The 19,369-nt window shown below is 26.5% G+C and overlaps 1 pseudogene across 1 annotated transcript in view; it reads left to right on the top strand.

Annotated features, from left to right (window-relative positions):
- The window catches only part of LOC147816802 (ras-related protein Rab-34-like), a 78,614-nt pseudogene extending 60,043 nt beyond the window's left edge, over positions 1-18,571 (top strand). Inside the window, exons 17-21 of the transcript XR_015429145.1 lie at positions 4,030-4,094; positions 5,544-5,671; positions 7,250-7,339; positions 9,094-9,204; positions 13,257-18,571. The product of XR_015429145.1 is annotated as a ras-related protein Rab-34-like (transcript). The remainder of the gene's footprint in view (positions 1-4,029; positions 4,095-5,543; positions 5,672-7,249; positions 7,340-9,093; positions 9,205-13,256) is intronic.
- Positions 18,572-19,369: the final 798 nt, after the last annotated feature.

Here is a 19,369-nt window from a genome sequence, read left to right as displayed (position 1 = left end):
TTTAAATCATGTTTTTTTAGTTCTACTCTAAAATACATGTTATCTTATACTGAATTAATCATTGTTAGCTTACTCTGAATTAATTCAAATAAAGTAAGACCTCTAATGTCTGAAGTAAGTTTGTTACATCAGACAGAGGGATACCTGCAAATGGCATAGTGTGGGTATCTCAATGTTGATTGGTTGTTGATTGTTTCACCATATATTTACTCAGAGACTTAGCAGCAGGGACAGGTTGGAAGCCATGTGGAACATAAACTAATTATTGATCGAAGTTGCCAGGTACAAAAATATATCACGGTTACAATAAAACACGTAACCATATTATAAATCTAAGTTAAGTAAAAGAAGTAGACGAAAAATAATTTTATATTTCAGCTGATTCGATGTGAGGCTCTGTATTTAATTAACTTAACGTTAATTAACATTCTGACTTATGTGGAGAAACTTGGCTCAACTTTAATACGCCATTTTGCTGATAAAGATTAGTTGACATCATGGGTCACATGTGTGGGTATGGGAGATCTTCTTGCAGTGCAAGTACCCAATGGAAATAATCATATTATCGAGGGAGCATTCTTTAGCTGATTTAACATTGTCCCAGGGTGCATTAAATTCTCAGAGCCCTATTTTTCACCAGAACTCAGTATTTCAGGTTTGGAATTTTCCTCAAATTTAAGGATCCTTTTTTTAAGTTACAATACCTTTTTCAAAATATTTTTAGAAAGTAAAGTTTGTATATTTATTGTAGCAATATCTAATTTTGAATTCTTAGCTGATGTCATTGATTCAAAGTTGATTTCATTTATTTATAATATTCATACAACTTCTTAATTGTAATGAAATACAATTTATTAAACATATCTTTTTTAAGTATTTAACAATTCTTATTTTTAATATCACCGAATAATAAAACATTTTTACTTACATAAAAGGGCATTGAAATTTAAATAAGTATGCATGAAGAAAAAAAAAACACTTCAAAATCAATTTCGATTAACAGAAGTATTGAAATAAAAGACTTTTCAGAGATAATCAAGGCTCTACTGTAACTGAAATAATTATGCCAGGGAAAATGTAACTTGAATTATCAATATGTGTGTCTTCAAAAAACATTTACTATATTTACATTTTTATAAGTTCAGACTGACAAAAGTCATTGTTGTTGGAGATGTTCCTGTTGGGAAAACTTGTCTTGTCCGGCGGTAATTAAAGTCGTGCTTTTTTTATGTGTCTTTTTCTTTTTTCATGTTGCTGTTATAAATGTAGAGTCGAAAAATTATCTTATTAATGATCCTTTTTAGAGTAATGCATCGAAAGCAGAGAAAAAAAGTTCTTTTTAATGTACCTATTGCTCATTAGTTTTAATTTATCCCTGTTTTTTTCTTTCTTTTTTTTATCAAAAATTTTGCTTTTATGTATCTGTTTTTCTTTTTTTTTATGTTTCTGTTATAAATGTGAAGTATCAGAAGTTTTTAACCTATCGTTGTTCCTTTTTAGAGATAATTCTAAAAATGCTTCTATCGCACAAAATAGTATTTTTTGATTGTTCAATTGCTTATTAGCGTGTTCAGTATTGCTCATGATTTATTCGTAATTTTTTATTCATTTTAAGGTTTTGTCTACAAGTGTTTGATACAAACTACAAGGCAACTACTGGGGTTTATTTATTGTCTTAAATAATTTTTAATCTTTTCATTGTTTAACCTTTAATTATTCAACTCTTTTAGATAATAATTATTAGTAGTAAGTGTTTGCACTAAGCTCACTGTATTGTGTAATCAGGAGTGATTAAATTTGTTGAATTCATGTCTAAATATAAAATAAACGTAAAACTAATGCTCAGAAATAATGGTGATAATTGAGTGATTTTAATGAAACAGCTTAACTAATTTGGTCTTTCTTCCTCATTTTGAAATCCAGCTGAAAGTGTCATCTTAACAAAGATGATACTTTTTTTAGCAGCTGCGATTTCTCTTTCGAAACTATGCAGGAGCAGTTCCTCTAGTTATTTTCAGTTTCAGAATGCAAATCACTAATGTTTAAAATAGACGATGGGACCACATTTGTTCATAACAGTTGTCCACATTTGTTTATTTCAGTTGCTAGTTTATGAGTTAGAAGGTTTACCATTGTTGACTTTTTTCTCTCTTTTGTATTCAATTTTTAAGGATTTTAAGAAAAATTAAATTCATTTAAAAATTTTATACTTAGTAAAATTTACTATTAAAAAAATTTTGCTTTCAAAAAGAAAATCTAAGAAAACAAAGAAAATCTAATATATATTTGTTGTTTTCTGTCTATTGATCTATTTTAATTGTTATGAATTGTTACTAATGCTAGAGATTTAAAATAGGTAATGGGACCACATTTGTTCATTACACTTTCAGTTACTAGTTTATGAGTTAGGAGGTTTATGTGCTTTTGTACTAGTTTAGATAACAGGACATAGATAGTAATGTTACATTAGTTTAGGATTAAACTATAGATTTATCATTAAGTTGTTTTTTTAAGTTACTTATTTTTATATACATAAATGTTTACTGTTATTTTTTTATTTTATAATTATAAGTATATTTATTACAAACTTAAGGATTGCCTCAGGCAACTTAAATGCAACTATTTTTGGCATTGGACTATGGCAACTTTTTTTGCCTGAAAAGGCTAAAAAAGTAACTATTTTCAGGAAAAGGAGACTAATGCGAGACTTTTCTGTACTGCTAACGATGTTTTTTCAGTATTAATTGGGTTCAAAATCTGCGACCCACAATAGCTTTTAAGCACACTAAAAAAATTTTTAAATTTTGTGCAAATTTTGAGTTTTCACTTTTTAATTTGTTCAATCTGCAGATTCCTTTGTAAGTCTATTTTGGTCTCGATCGCCTTTTCAATGGTTATTGCTTCAAAATTCTGCATGATTTTAAAAGTAAAAATGAAAAACAATTTTTAATACGATATTACAATGAGTGAATTTCGAACTTGAGTAATCACTTTTCAAAATATATATGTGTGTGTATATATATATTTATATATATTTCCTAGATAAATTATTGATAAAAGGAAAAATTGTGCTGGAACATTAACGTTTATATAAAAATTATAATATTTGCCACCAACTTTACTAAATGGATCATGGTATATGACAATTAAGTCATTAACAAAATTTAGTCATATTTTTGATGAATTTTTGTTCTTATTTAGGCAACTATTTTCATAGTTTTCGGCTACTATCTTCATGCTTTTGGCTACTAAAAGCAACTATTTTGTCCATTTTTTCCTGTGGCAGCCCTGTAAATTACAAAAAGTAAAATTTATTATTAAAAGTCTTAATAAAATTTAGTATTTAAAAAATTATGCAAAAAACAATCTTATATATATGTATGTATATACAGTATACTCTCAATATCTCACACTTAGATATCTTGAAAACCTTGTTATGTCAAATACTTTTCGAAGTAGATTTTTTTTTTTTCTTTTGAAACTCATTGCATACCAACACTCAACGTTATTGTGTCGGAAGGAAAAAAAGCTGCACACTTATTAAAGTGTTTCATGAAATGCTCCAAGAACATAGAAAACGATGACTTGGCAGCTATTTTTTTGAATAGAAAAATTTATTGATGAGTAATTTCGAAAATAATGTGGACAGACCACGATTTTAGAGGTTTTTTTAATAAACTCTATTAATGTAAGTTTATTGTAAATTAATCTTTTTAATTGTATAATTATTTTTCTGTTGCTTTAAAAAATAAAATTATCATTGCTGCATTTAGACTTATGGTCAACTATTATACAAATATCTTTATTAGTACTTATTCTGATGTTCCACAAGTCTACGTTTTAGAATTACTTTTTTACTTTTTAGAACATATTTGGTTCAGAACTTGTTCTTGAAAACTCATTTTCTTGACTTTATTTTAGCGTCTCAACTTTGAGATATCGAGAGTATACTATATATATATTGTTGTTTTCTGTCTGTAGATTTATTTTTGATGTTATGATTTGTTGAGATTTCTTGTTTATTTTTAGGTGGGATACAGCTGGACAAGAAAAGTTTAAATGCATTACATCTTTATATTACAGAGGAGCAAGAGGTTCTCATTACATAAATTTTTACTAACCCATTTTTTAAATCAAAATATTATTTATATAAATTACTAGTTTTTATGTCTTTTTTTTTTCTTTGAACTTTTTTATATAATGTATATTTTCCATAAAGCTCTAACATTCGCAGTAAGCACTACAGAACTAATGTTGAAAATTAAATTATAAAAACTTGCACATTAATAGATTGATGTTTAAGTATGAACTATATCTATAACTAATATCCAATTGGTGAGCTTTACCAATTTAGAGAACAATTCCAACAGAAATTTAATTAAAATAATCAAAACCGATACATTTGTATCCAACAAATTGGTTTTGAATTTCTCTCCATGCTGATTCCACAAAATTTAATGTTAGTTTGGGTTTTTTTTTTCTTTCCAAACTCTAATAATTTATGGCTTTGATTGTGTTCTTTTTTATGATTCATTACTTGATCAAAGTTCTAAATATATATATTAAAGATTGTGATAACAGAAATGAATTGTACTTCATTGTAGAAATATATTGCATATAGTACTTGATTAATGTTACTTCAATTCTGAGATAATATGCATGGCGTGGCGTAACTACCACTACGATTATTAAACATCGATTCACTAGTATATAAGGCATGCTAACTTGATTCTATCTTGGGGGTTCCTTTAATAGATGTAGGTTGACATTGTCGAAAACTCCTTTCCCTCCATAATTCACCTGCGAACGTGATATGAACTACCAGTTTACCCTCGCATTATTTGTAGGCCATGAAGAAGTCAGTAATGAAGCCATCAAATTACATAACCTGAATGTTTAACATTAACTATTAAGAGACCCTAAGAAAGAGTATTATATGTTAATTCTAAATCATGACCAAAAACACATGTTGTGATGCAGTAACCGATAATTCTACCCCTGCTCACAGACTATGGGTTCACCCAAATGGGAGCAAAAAAAAAAAAAAAAAAACAGGAATGTAAACAAAATTTAGGAATTTGTCTGATAACGTTCTTGATTGGTGTCGTTGGTCGATAGAACATTACAAAGTCTTTCGCCAAGGTTCTAAAGAACATTCCAAAAAATGTCTACTGCTACGACTTTAATGTCTTGAAATCTTACATCAAGCCATGTATTTATCTAAGAGAAACATATTTTAGGTCCATTACTTTTTTTTATTTTAAATTTTTATATTTCTGTTTGGCTAATTTCATTTACATTTATTCACCCAAATTCATTTACATCATATACCATTGTCAATTCAGTAAAAATAAGAATATTCTGTGTATTTAATAAATGTTCCTGCTACTGCTGCTAAATTTGCTTTCATAAGAAATTTTCCAATTTAGACAAAATTACACTTTACAAGTGAATTTGCCCTGCAGAGTTTGCTGTATTTATTTATTATTCTAAAATCATGCTTTACAATATTTTGTTTTCTTATTTTGATGTATTTATTGCAGTTGTGATCTTAGTATTTGATTTCTGTGTCCTCTCATCGTTATATAACATACCCAAGTGGCTTGATGAAACTTTAAAATGCACTAGCAAACCATTGCTGTTTTTAGTTGGTACCAAGAGAGATGCAGTTGTAAGTCTTATTATATTCTTATCATGGTGTTTCTCAATTTAATAATATTTTATTAATTTTTCTATTGAATTTTTAAATTGTAATCATACTATTTATTAAACAGGAACAAGAAGTTTCTGAGTGCTTGGTAATTTAAATTAACTTTTGTGGTTAGAGAAATTAAAGAATAAAGAGTTAAAAATAGATTTTGATGTTCAATTAAGTCGTGGCATGACTTAATGAATTATGCATTTGTCTTGAATTTTAAAAAAATTAACCGTTGTATTGATTGTGAGGAAAAGAATTAAATATTTATATTCGCTTTTTATAAAATGTAATAAAAACTAATAATTAGTTTAATTTAATGAAAATTGGATTAAGAATGATTAGAAAAAATTTAATTTAAGAAATTAAAGAAATCTTTAAATGCTAGGAAATATGTGATGTCTATATAGGCATCACAACTCCTGAAACATTATTTTCCAGTTCTATAATCGTGGAAGGATTTTATACAATTAACTGAAGTAATACTAATAACATTTAAAAAAATTTTAATTTTAGTAAATTAATCTCAAAATTTTAGTAATAAATAGTATTTATTATAGGATTTCTGTATTACGATATGAAAATATTGTTTTCTTTATTATATTGATTTAATTCTTTTAGATAATTTATTTAAATTGCTTTTGAATAGATGCATAGCAGCATTTTCAAACATTAAGAAACATTGACAGAATTTAATTATGTATTTATTTTTTCGTAGTTACTCTGCCACTTGGTTTAAGGTTATGTATGTGCATGCTTAACTTTCGAAATCACATTATTTAAGAGTTTTTTTTTGGAGCTCTTTCGTCAAAGAAAATAAATAAAACCACAGTTTAAGTGCCTTACACTGGAGGCAAAGCTATAATTCTATTTTTTCCGTCTCTATCTAGATTTGGTGGCCCTGTAGCCACAAGGTGACTGATTCACAAAACTGGCTGGAGTCACCAGTCTGCTATGAATCTTTTATACTGTTCTAAAAATTAATTTATTTCACTTGTTTCTTAAAATTTTTCTTCATTTGTAATGTTTGCCATATTTTGACTGCATACATTATTAAAAGTGTAACTTTCAGTTCTGAAAAAGTGTCCACATAATTTATAAACTGGCTATAAAAATAACATTTACGAAAAAAAACTTTTATTTTATGCGACAAAGAGCTTTTGTAAAACAGCTTTAAGATCTCAAATGCAAAACCGAAAAGCAAAGCTAAAACTTGCTCAAGTAGCACTTTTAAGCTTAATGTGTATTATATTTGTCTTTATTAAAAATTAATCAATAACTATAACAGTCCATTACTCCACTAAAGAGTAAGAAGAACAATAAAAAGTTTCAGCTTTGTATCAGAGTTAAAATTGTCTTACAATTTATATTTTACAGTTATAACCATTGTACAAAAATTATTTAAAATACAAAACTTCTTTTATAAGCATTTTCAGGTTTTATGTTTTAATGTTTGACTTTTAAATAACGAAACGTCTCTTTTAGCTATGAAATTTGATTTAGGTTAAAATTTGATATTTAGGGTTTCTTAATACCTGATATTTTTTTTTACAGGCGAATTCTGCTTATAAATGACAGAAAATGAGGCTATTAAAGTAGCGAACACAATTAATGCTGAATATTGGCCTTTATCTTCAAAAACAGGTTTGTATTCTTCAGTTGTTTTTTTTTTTTTTGTTTTTGTTTTTTTTCTTTTTTGCATTTCTTTTATTTTAATGTAAATCGTAACTTTTTTTTTTTGCTTATTTAGTTTATGAATACTATTCTATTTATTTTTATTCTAACTGTATTATAATTTTCAGCATTTTTAAGTGATGTTAAAAACAAAACAAACTTAAAAAATTTAAAACAATCTAATATATATATATATATATATATATATATATATATATATATATATATATATATATATATATATATATATATATATATATATATATATATATATATATATATATATTTGTATAAATGATTTTCTCAAAACGTAAACTTTTTGAGAAACTTGAAGGGAATAAAAACAACAATTTTGAACATTTTATCTCATGATTATCTTAATATTAAGAATTTTTACATTAAGACCATACATTTAAGTATACAAATCAATGTCCAGCAATGAAAAACTTTAAAAATTAAAATTTTATGACACTTATTGCATTATTAGGCAGTTATTGCATTATTAGACAGTTTTTCATTATTATTGCAAGAGTCAAATTATTTTCCCCTCACCTTTAAAAAAATATAAAAAAAACTTTTTCCTATGAATTAAGAATTAATAAAGGAAAACATTTTAAATAATATTAAATATAAAAATTTCAATAATAGTTTTCAAAAAAAAAATTTTTATATCTAGAATTTTGGAGGAATAATAAGATTTTTTACTTTTTATTGCAAAAACATTTTTGTATTACTTATATTTTTATATAACCTTAAGTAAGAACACATTTTGTAAGCAAACACATAATGATTTAAAACCAAAATTTTTGTTTTTATTTTTAAAATGTGTTTTTGTGTACAACAATAGTAATTATAAAAAGAAACAAAGATGACTATAAATCAGAAAACACCATTTTTTTTTATCTTATTAAAAAAAAAAAAGTTCTTGACTTAGGTATGACCTCTGTAATAATTTAAAAACAATTTTGATATTGTTTATTTTGCATTTTAAAATATAATATGTATATTGTATCTAAATTGTTTAGGGTTTGGAAACTGGCCTTTGTGGCATTTTTTAAATGACACATAATTTCATTTCTTGATTATTTTGTGCGTGCATTTTTTAGCCAAACAGACAAGTGAAATGTCAGTTAACTCATTACTTAATGTCAGTACTTGGGTTGAAGTTTTAACCTTGATCTTCTTTTTTATGATCTATATCTGAAATTAGGAAATATCAACAAGTAATTAAAACTGAAATTGAAAGTTGCTATAATACTTGAGAATTGTTTTGTTTTTTTAAATTTTTTTTTTAGAAAAGTAAGTTATTTTGAACAAGCAACAGTTAAACAACAAAGAAACGCAAATACGCACAATAAAGTTACCTACAGATTTTTAAAGGTAAAATTATGCTTATTGACCCTAAAGGTATGGTACTGTTCTGTAGAGAAAAGTGTTCTTCGTAACATGGAAGTGATATTTTATTCAGCTAGAACAATCTATGGTGTCACTTTTCGCACTTAATAGACAGTAACAGCACAAAAGTTGGACACATGTGCAAAATGATGTGGATATAACTTAGATTAATTTAACTTAATATACAGATTCTCATTAATTTATTTTAGCATACTTTCAATTCAGAAGTCAATTATAACCAATTCTAGTATTTTTATACTTAAATATTTATTGAAGATTGTTTTTTAAATTATTGATTTGATGTACAAATTGAGTCTTTGAAAATTTAGGTGAAAATATTGATGCCCTTTTCCAACGCATTGCTTCTGTTACCTTTTGTGAAGATATTTTGAAAGAGACAGCTGATGTAGATTTAGCTAAAATAAATGAAAATTTTGTTAGTAAGTAAGCATCAATTCTCTTTCCCTTTTTTTCAGAAGAAATGATCTGAATAAACGGGGAGTTTATAAAATATTTCTTTTAACCAATTTTCAAATCATATCGCAATGCTGATAACTTAAATCAAATTGTAATTTTTTACTCTGAATCGCTTACAATTTTATTTTTGTTGTATCAAAGGCATAATTTTTCTTGACTTTCTATGGAAACTTTCTCAAGTGGAGGCAAAATTTATGTTTTAACCCTTTTGGCGTCATATATGTTAAGGTTTAGTTTTTATAATCATAATTTCTATCAATAATAAAAAGGAGCAAAAATCTGGTAATAACTTATTTACTACCAATCCCTTATAAGAGATGTAAAAATTTTATAGCTGCTCTGTACTTTTTACTCTGTATAATGTTAAATTTTTTTTTTTTTTTTTTAATTTTTTTTTTTTTTTTTTTTTTTGCAGTTAGTGTAATTAGATTATCTAAACAAATTGTTAACGTTTGATTAAAAAAAATAATACAATATATATTACAATAAGTTTTGAAATTTTGTAGAAACACAATAAATTTACTGTTAGTTTTTTATTTTATAAGAAATTAACAAGCTTACACGTGTGTACACCTAATGTTTTTATATGCATTTAAGATAGTGTTTTTATACCTAATGTTCATCATTCAACTCATAGGTTACCATTAATGCTCATTTGCCACAAATGTTCACTTTACTTTGTTTTTTGAATTTTTATTGTATTGCCCCTTTTTTTATCTTTTTAAATTCCTTTTAGTATGAAGTAAATAAATCAAATAAAAAAATTTCCCCTGACGAGGTTAGTATTTATTTCTTGGTTCAGTAAATTTACTTCAATGTGATTTTGACTGCCACAGCATATAAATGATTGAAACATATATAAAACAGTAGTTTCCGCTTAATTTAATTTCAGTTAATATTCACATTTTTTGTTTTGTTTATTCTTTTTATTTTATTTTTCATTTATTTTTATTCATTCTCTGTATTTAGAAGAAGCCTTTTCTTTCTCTGTGCTAATGCTTGTGTTTGAATTGCCAAGAATTCTACTTCTTCTATGCTAGAATTCAATTTCTTTTGCCACTTCTTTAACTGCAGGTGAACTCTGGGTTGTGTGAATTTGTTGTTAATGAAATGTGATTTCTTTCATCTTTTGGAATAGCGAGTTCAACTAAGAACTACCATGTCATCATTTTAATGCATTGCTCACTTTCGTAGAGTTACAATGTGAATGGCAGAAAGTGAACTAGTTTAACGTGAAACAAAAGATTGACATTTTAAAGCATTCAGCCATGATAACTAATGATCTTGATGCAGTGCACCTCTTAGCAACTTCATGGGATCAAGTTTCTGCTGAAATGCTTATGCAAGATTTTACGAAGAAAAAAAGGTCCAGAAAACTGAAAAAATTATAGAACATCCTTCAGATTTGACATCTTAAAAATTCTAGTTATGGATGAAAATGAGGTACTTACACTTTAAGAAGAAGAAGAAGACCTCCCATACCCACACATGTGACCTATGACATCAGTGCCGTCATAGGTCACATGTCAATCTTTATCAGCAAACTGACGTATTAAAGTTAAGCTAAGTTTCTCTGCATAATTTAGAAAGTTAATTAACGATAAGTCAATCAGATACTGAGCCGTATTGCACATCGAATTAGTTGAAATATAATCCTTTCTACTTCTTTTACTTAAATTAGATTTATTATTTATTTATTGATTTTTATTGTGAACGTGATATATTTTTGCTTTGCGTAACTGACAACTTCGATGCATAATGAGTTTGTTTATGTTCCACTTGGCTTCATGCCTGTCTTTGTGTTAAGTAAGAAATATATATTGAAAGAATCAAAATCTTTGTGAAAGAATATAGAATATGACATTTAAGGGAATTGATAGGGAAGGGAATCGAGCTTGGCTTACTCAAAATAGGATGGAAAGAACAGTTGCTAACGTAAACAAATGCCTCGTTTTAACAACCAATCGGGATCGCGATGGTTACACTACGTCACTTGCAGGTATCCTATTGATGAAAATGCTTTCATATTAATGAAATCTGAAGTTTACCAGATTGTTATCGGAAAAAAGATGTTGGAACTGACAAATCAGAAGAAAATGCCACCTTCTTCAAATGTTGAAATGAGGAATGCAATGAAAGTTTTGAAATGTTTATTGCAATACAGCATCAATGTCTTTAAAAAGCATTATGAGTCAGAGTGAACTGATGAGAGAAAATTGTTGACAATCAATTTTAAATTATGTATCATTTTTATATGTTAAAGTAAAAATGCTTTGCATAAATATAAAGTGAATTTTTCTCTTCAATTTATGTCATTTTGGTTTCCTTTTCATTGTTATCACTCTGTTAATGCTATTAAAATCGTTGTCACAAATTTAACACGTTAAGCAGAGACTACTGTATATAAAATGCCACTTTGTTCCAATTATCTTGTCCTAGAGCTTTTATGGTATTTTTACAATTAATTAAGTTTAGTGTTTATGTTATTATTATATTTAGTGTCTACCAATTTCGAAATTTTTAACAGAAAGCAGAGCTGTTATTGAATCTGGTGTGTTGTGCTTACTTTTTTTATTCTTAACATTTGTGTTTATTTTTTTGTTTAACGTACCTAAAAACAATTTGATAGTTAATATAAAAATAAACAGCTTTTTTTAAATTGATCTTTATGTATAAATTTTTAACAAAATTATATTTAGTGTAGATAAATATTTTTTGAAACAAAAAAAAAATTTACATCCTTATTTTTAATGTTTGTTTGATAATTTATTGTTTGTTTTTTAATTATAACTAGTTTTATTTTTAACAAGTATTTTATCTACACTTTCTGTAGCTTTTTGAGATTTTTCTTTCATATCACGAGTAACATCATAGTTAAATATGTTCCCACTTTGCTTATTTGTACATTGCATGCAATGCCTTATGCACATTCTTTCATATCACGAGTAACATCATAGTTAAATATGTTCCCACTTTGCTTATTTGTACATTGCATGCAATGCCTTATGCACATTCTATTAAACAGAAAGACTGCAAGCAAGGCCGGCACCAGTAGGGTGTCAGTCAATTGCCTCCTGTCGGACATCGCTTGCCTCCCTATCAGGACAAATGTAAAAATTGTTGGGAAAATGCTACCGTTTTGAAAAAAAATATAATTACATTCTTAAAAAAAAAAAGCTGTTTATTTATATTTTTTGTAAATAAGAATAATTTAAAAACATTAACATGCGTTATCTTCTTACTGACACTTTATTACCACTTACTGCTCACTTTTCATCAGAAAATTCTGATAGACAAGTCTTTTGTTTGTGTCCATATGGAAAGTTGTTTAACACCCCTGAGGAATAGGGCGAGACAAGAAGACTGTCCTAGCTCCTACTCCATTGTTCTCATATCACAATTTTTGAGACTGACTATAATGCACACTTTCTCCGCATTCAGTAACGAAAAGTATTTTGTTAGACGTCACACCATTTAACTCAAAGAATTCTGTCTTTAAATTATTTGGAAGAAGTGAGGGAGTAATTTTGTTCTGTCAATCTTTTTCTTTTTTTAATTTGCTCTTAAATAGTGTATGTATACTAATAAATTCAATTGTAATTGCTCATATATGAATAAAAATATTAAAATAGAGTTGTAAATGAATCTGCACATTGTGGTATCAAAATTAGTGATTTTAGTTTCTTAGAAACACATTTGAAAAAAATTATGTGAAAAAAAATCTAAAGTATAAAATGTATTTTAATTCAAATATTTTGAATTAATTTATTTGAGCTGACCTATCGGGGTGGCTTGATCCCCTGTCTGGCAAAGTCTGGTGCCATGCTTGACTGAAGCTTACATATCTCATTTTAAATTGATTAAACTTCAGTATTTTTTATCTGAATGTGTCACAATGTCTGACAATTTTAAAAGAAATGTCTTAAATTTTAACAAATGCAACAAAAATTTATTATTCATCTGTTTTAACACTTTCTGTCTTTTTATATTTTGTGTAACGTCTTACTATTTACAGAGATCAGCAAAGCAAGTCCGAAGAAAAAGAAAGGAAGATGTGTGGCAGGTTGCGGCTCTTGACTTGCAGAGGGAGCTTTTATTGCTTTTGGATTGCTTTTATTTTGTTGCGAGAGTTACGGGTTTCATTTTAAAAAAATTCATTTATCCTACTTAATAAATATGGTTTACATTTCTTTCTATGCATTATTTATGTATTTTTTTTATTAGTAATAAGGTGAACTTAGTTATTAATTTCGCACAATATTTTTAGTTTTGTTCTTGTACAGTATTTTTTTTACAATATTTTAAACCAATAAAAACTACTTATTTATGGATATTAATGTAATTATATTTAACAATATTTGCTTTTGATATGTATTTTTAATACTAGTAAAAATATGAAATCATAAAACTTCACTTATTTTTCATTAGGAATCATCATAACCATTAAGAATTAAATCAGCCTTAAATCTTCATCTTTAAATAAACTAGTGTTAGATTATTTTAATCCGTCCTTTACTATCAGGGGTCTGTCTAGGTTTTTTTGACAGGTACCTATTTTGTGAAAATTTAGACGTAATTTGTGAAAAATTAAAAATCATATTAAAAAATCAACACAAAAATATAGATTTATCGTTTCTTAAGGGATACAAAAATGAAATTTTAAGAAAAAGTATTTTGTGAAACTACCGTTTTTCCTAAAATTGAATTTGTGAAACTACCGTTTTTCCTAAAGTTGAATTTGTGAAGGTACCGCTAAACGGTAGTAAATTCGGCCTGGACAGACCCCTGACTATATTGTGATTAATTACAGCTTTAGTAATTTCTTGTTTTTCCTCAATTAAATATAGATTTTCACCCCCTGATTTTAATAATTTTTTTTTAATTTTAATCATATGAGCATTTTTAGAAATAGTGTCAATTAATTGTCTTCAAGTTTTTATGTTATCTACAAGCAAAATGATATATGCATAGCTGCCAACTCTACTGGATTTCCCAGTAGACTACTGTATTTTTCCAGTTTCTCCTGATCTACTGGTTTAATCGAATTTCTTCTGATTTTTGTGCATTTTAGAAAATTCCCTTAAATTGAGTAAGTTATCTAAAAAATCCCTATTGAAATAGAATTTTTAAACAGATTATTGCTTAAATATTTAAATAAGTATTACTAATATGTAATGAAGTAAACCTCATTTATAGAAATCAGTTTAAAACTTTTGTTGTTTTTAAATATACAGTTTATTTTAATAGTAAAATCTCTTTCTTTTAAATAATTTTAAAAAAATCTTTTAACTATCTTTGATGAATTAAATGCCTAATAATATTCAAAATTGTGAGTAAACATAATGCATAACATTTCAAGTATGTTTAATGTCAATTATAGTTGGAAAATATTGCAGTTTTTATATTTTGATTACTTTAAAAATCCATAAAATTCCCTATGTGTAAAATATTAAGTAAATTATGCAACAATTATCATGAAGTTTATATTATTTCGTAAAATCTGCTGGATTTTTTCCTATTCATGTTGGCAGCTATGTATATGTTATTGAAGTTGGTATAATTATAGCTTACAGGAAAACAAGGCTTGTAGTTTCTTATCCTACTCACCTTAGTTTTATAAAAATGCAAGAGAAAATTTTTTTTTTCAATCAGACATAAAATATAAATAATATTTTGTAACATTTTAAAAGGATTGAGGTACATAATGGAGATGCACAGTCCTCATAAAATTACCTCTAAATTGTAAGCATAAGTACTTTTTAAAAAAGTAAAGTACTTGGACATAATGCTCCACTTGCACATCAAAAGTTCGGAACAGACATTTAAAATCCTAAACTAGTGAGAGAAGTTTGAATTTTTTTCAGTTTTAAAAACCATTTTCACAATGTGATATTTAAACAGAATTTGTAGCCTTTACTTCGTTTTATATGTACACAGTTTTTTTTCTTTTTTCAAAAGAAAATAGCCATGTCCCACAAAAAGGTAAGGGCTCAAAAGGGAGAATTTAGTGTTAGTGACCCAAGAAAATTATATTTTCATGTAATTTTACTTGATTTTTGAAGTAAAATTATGCAATTAAAACATGTAATTTTTATTTCAATTTACTTATTCTATAAATTATAATGAACAATTTTATAATTTACAAATTGTCTTTTTTTTTTAAAGAAAAAAAATTATTTTTTGTAGTCACTAATACAAAAACAACGCTATATTTGAAAATGCCCATATATATTAAGTGCTTTCATTATGTATTTGTTGACAGTATTTTTTAATATCATTTTTCCCAGAAGTTTCAACCTCTAAAAAAAACCTTCTTAACCCATACATTATTTCACTACTTTTGTTGCATCTACATTGAAACCTACTTAGAGCTAAAGAAAATTGCCTTATTTTTTTTTATACTTTGTATAAAAGTGTATTGTGCTATATACCATCTTTTATCTATATGATATATATACCATCTTTTATATATATATATTATGTGCTATATATCTTTTATTCATAATAAGTAGTAAGCAATTAATTCCATGTGTGCATATAAACTTCCAGTATTTCTTTATTATATAATTACTTAAATATTCCATCATTTTATGTATTATCTGAATTTTAAGTTTAAAAAGTGTTTTGCTAAGACCAAATATACAATTGTTATAAATACAATACAATTGTTAAAATAAAATGACCAAATTTTAAAATTCATTTATGAAATCTCATTGTATTTTTATTTCTTATATTATTTGAATATTAACTTACATGTCAATTTTTTATTATTGCATTATTGAAATTACTTTAGACAATGGCATTATAAATTTTTTTTCAATGGCTATTGTGCCGTAAAATATTTATGCATTTATTTAAATATCACATTTGTTGTCAGGTTGTATCACATTAATTAATGTTAGGATATTAATGTTCAGTTATATTAAAAATGTTATTTAATTTCCACTCTTTTCTGTTATGGTACAAGTTTAAACAATTTTATTGTAATAAGCATTTTTTACTATGGTCAATCAACAGTGGTTTTTATATGTAAAAAACTGTTTGCTGTAAATTAAATGTACAATTGTAGCTTCCAAAATTTTGGAGTAAGCTAAACAACTTGTGCCTGGTAGCAGAAACTCTACTGCACTGCAGAGGGCAATGCAAAATGTTACAACATCTGCAGATTAATTTTCTCTTTGAAGTAAAAAGATTTTTTCCCCACAATATTATCATCTACAAGTTCGTACTTTTTATAAATATTTTTTTCTTCTGATTTCTTTTTTGTACTTAATGTGTGCATCTGTTTGTTCTCATATTGGGCAGAGCTATTTATTTTTAATAACTACCCTTCCTTTTGAAGCATTTCTAAACTTGCTTCTCATCAAATTTATAAAGTTGAATTGGCATAAGACTTGACGCATAGGGGGGTGGGACTTATTTTTTTAGCAGGATTAAAGGCTTTCCCCATATGGCATAGGTATTTATTCCTTTTTTTGAATTATCAATTACAACAACATAATGTTTTTGTTAATTATTTTTAAGTGCCTCGTGTTTACAAATTTTGCTGTACTGTACACATTAAGCTAAATTTTAACAATAGTCTGTGTCAGGCTGCTTTGACGTTGCAGATAAATTTGGATTTATCAAGATAGTGCTGTAGTTTGAGGCCCTAAATTCTGTTGCCAGGAACTTATGTAACTTGGAATCTATATATGAGATTTTATCCACTGTTATATTTTCATATGCTCGTAATTTTATTTAATTCAAACTGTTTTAACTGAATAAATAGTTTTAATGAGGTAAGTGTGTATATTTTAAAACTTAAATAGGCACATAGAATTAAGTGCTTGAAATTGTTTGTTATAAGTAAAGGTTGGAGGCTTATAATATGGGTATCAAACTTAAACTACATCATTTTTTTTAATTGTTAAGTGTCAGTAATATAAGGTAATTGTCAGTTAAAAATTCCTATATGCTATTTTGTAATTGTTTCTTGGGAATAAATCATACAATTCTATAAATGATATATTGTGTGCGTGTATATATATATATATATATATATATATATATACCACTTATTTTCAATTTACTACGATTGTCGCCACTGTTATGTATGTCTTTCTTCTGATCACAATTATATTGATAATTTGTAATTATTTAACTATCTCTCTTATTTTATGCATAATTTATTATGTAATGGAACTATGTGCAATAACTTATATGCTTTGAAATTTGATATTCTTCAAAATCATCAACCCCCATTTAAAAATATACAAGAATTCTGTTGATTTGTGTTGTTCAGGAATGAAATTAATTTTCTGCTCCACAATCTCTCTTACCATAACCAATATCACCTTACTTATCAGCACAATTTAGAACTTAGTAAATCTCCCATGGCATTAATTTTTTAATAATTTGACTGAAGAATTAAAACGATTACATTTTTCACATTTTTTATCCACTGTAACTTAAGCATACAAAAAAAGTCTGGCTCAATAGTCATAATTCAATTATATTATTATGCATTATTTCACATGGTTAAACATAACTTTAAAAAAAATTATAAGAAATCGTTATTTCATTTATCATTTCAATTTTATAAAAAAATTATGGTTACAAAAAGAGATTGATTTGAATGTTAGAATCTGTTCGTATAATAATAAAAAGGAATTCTGAAACTCTGTAGTATTTTAGAAAATTAAGAGCTTTCATTTTATATCATTATTTTAATAGTAGTTTAAAAGTTTGTATTGATAAGTAATTGTGTAAAAAATAAGACTTATAAATTATTCTAACTTTATGTAGATGACCTATTTTCACTTTAAGCTTCTGTCCTGATCATATACTTATAAATTGAAATGTAAATCAGTATAATTTTCGTTTCATATTTGTATTTTCAAATCTACTTAATTTAGTTTATTATCTCTTATTTTATGTCATACAATTTTTAGGCATCTAAATGCATTTCTCAGTGATAAAGTTCTTGAAAGAAAATATTTTTTTATTTAGTGCATTTCATATATATTTTAGAAAATATTTTTTAAATTTGTTTTATAAAGATTTATTGAATCAAAATTCAAATGTAATATTTATCATGCTTTGTATGAATATACTAGTCTCTTTCGTAGTTTGAACTATTTTTGGATAATTATTGCAATGTCACTTTCCCACTATATTTCTACTGTTGCAATATTTTTTATACAGTTACACTTATTCTGTATACTATAGTTATAATATTACTTTTTTTTAAATCTTTTTTACATGTCTATACCCTTATTGTTATCACATGAATGATGTTTATGAAAGTAGTGTTGTGATTTTGAAAACGAAATAAAATTTTTATAGATATTTATAAAAATTATTTCTCACTTTTTACAACACTTTTTATGCCAAGTAACATAAGGTTATTGCGTTCACCTGTCTAAACTCACTCTTTCGTGATTTCTTATAGCCATTTTGTTGTTGTTGTTGACCACGAGGGGTCACGAGTTCTTGTTTTCCAGTGGCGCCGTCTATGTCCAAGAATTTGACTTCTGCCACACCCATACATCACACCCGTTTATAGGGTGGGCCCATTCATACATCTATTCCTTCATCACTCGCAATTTTGCCCTGAACCAGAGATTGATCAATCTCCAATTCAGCTCCACCAGAGTTTAATTTGTTATAAAAACATGGAGGACTTTGTGATCCGACAGGTTTAACGTGCACCCGTTACCATTTACTACACACACCTGAAAACCAAACTATCCTAGCTTTTGTAGCCATGACCTATTTTCAGAAAATATGAAGCCAATATTTTAATATGAATCAAGTTTCAAACAAATAACCCTTGGCCAAAAGATATTAAAAAAATCACAATATGATTACTGTTTCATTTGTGCTACATATGCTCATGCTTTTTAGGCTTAATAATATTTAAAAACTCATATAAAAAAATCTAAATTTGGATATTTTCAAAAATATGACTCCCATATTTTAATCAAGAAGTAAATAACAAATAAATCGCATGTTGCAAAAATTATCAACATAATGTCTAACTTTACGTTATTACTACCTAAGTCAGCAAGAATTTAAACAAATCTCAAAATGCCCAACCTTACATGGCATGATACATGCTTTTGACTTTGCATATTTTACAAAAAA

Source organism: Parasteatoda tepidariorum, chromosome 1 (assembly GCF_982258835.1).
Source record: "Parasteatoda tepidariorum strain Cologne lab strain chromosome 1, Ptep-v5.0, whole genome shotgun sequence".
In the NCBI taxonomy this organism is placed as follows: domain Eukaryota; kingdom Metazoa; phylum Arthropoda; class Arachnida; order Araneae; family Theridiidae; genus Parasteatoda; species Parasteatoda tepidariorum.
The sequence above is the reverse complement of the archived record's forward strand: the minus strand, read 5'-3'. Positions and strand labels throughout refer to the sequence as shown.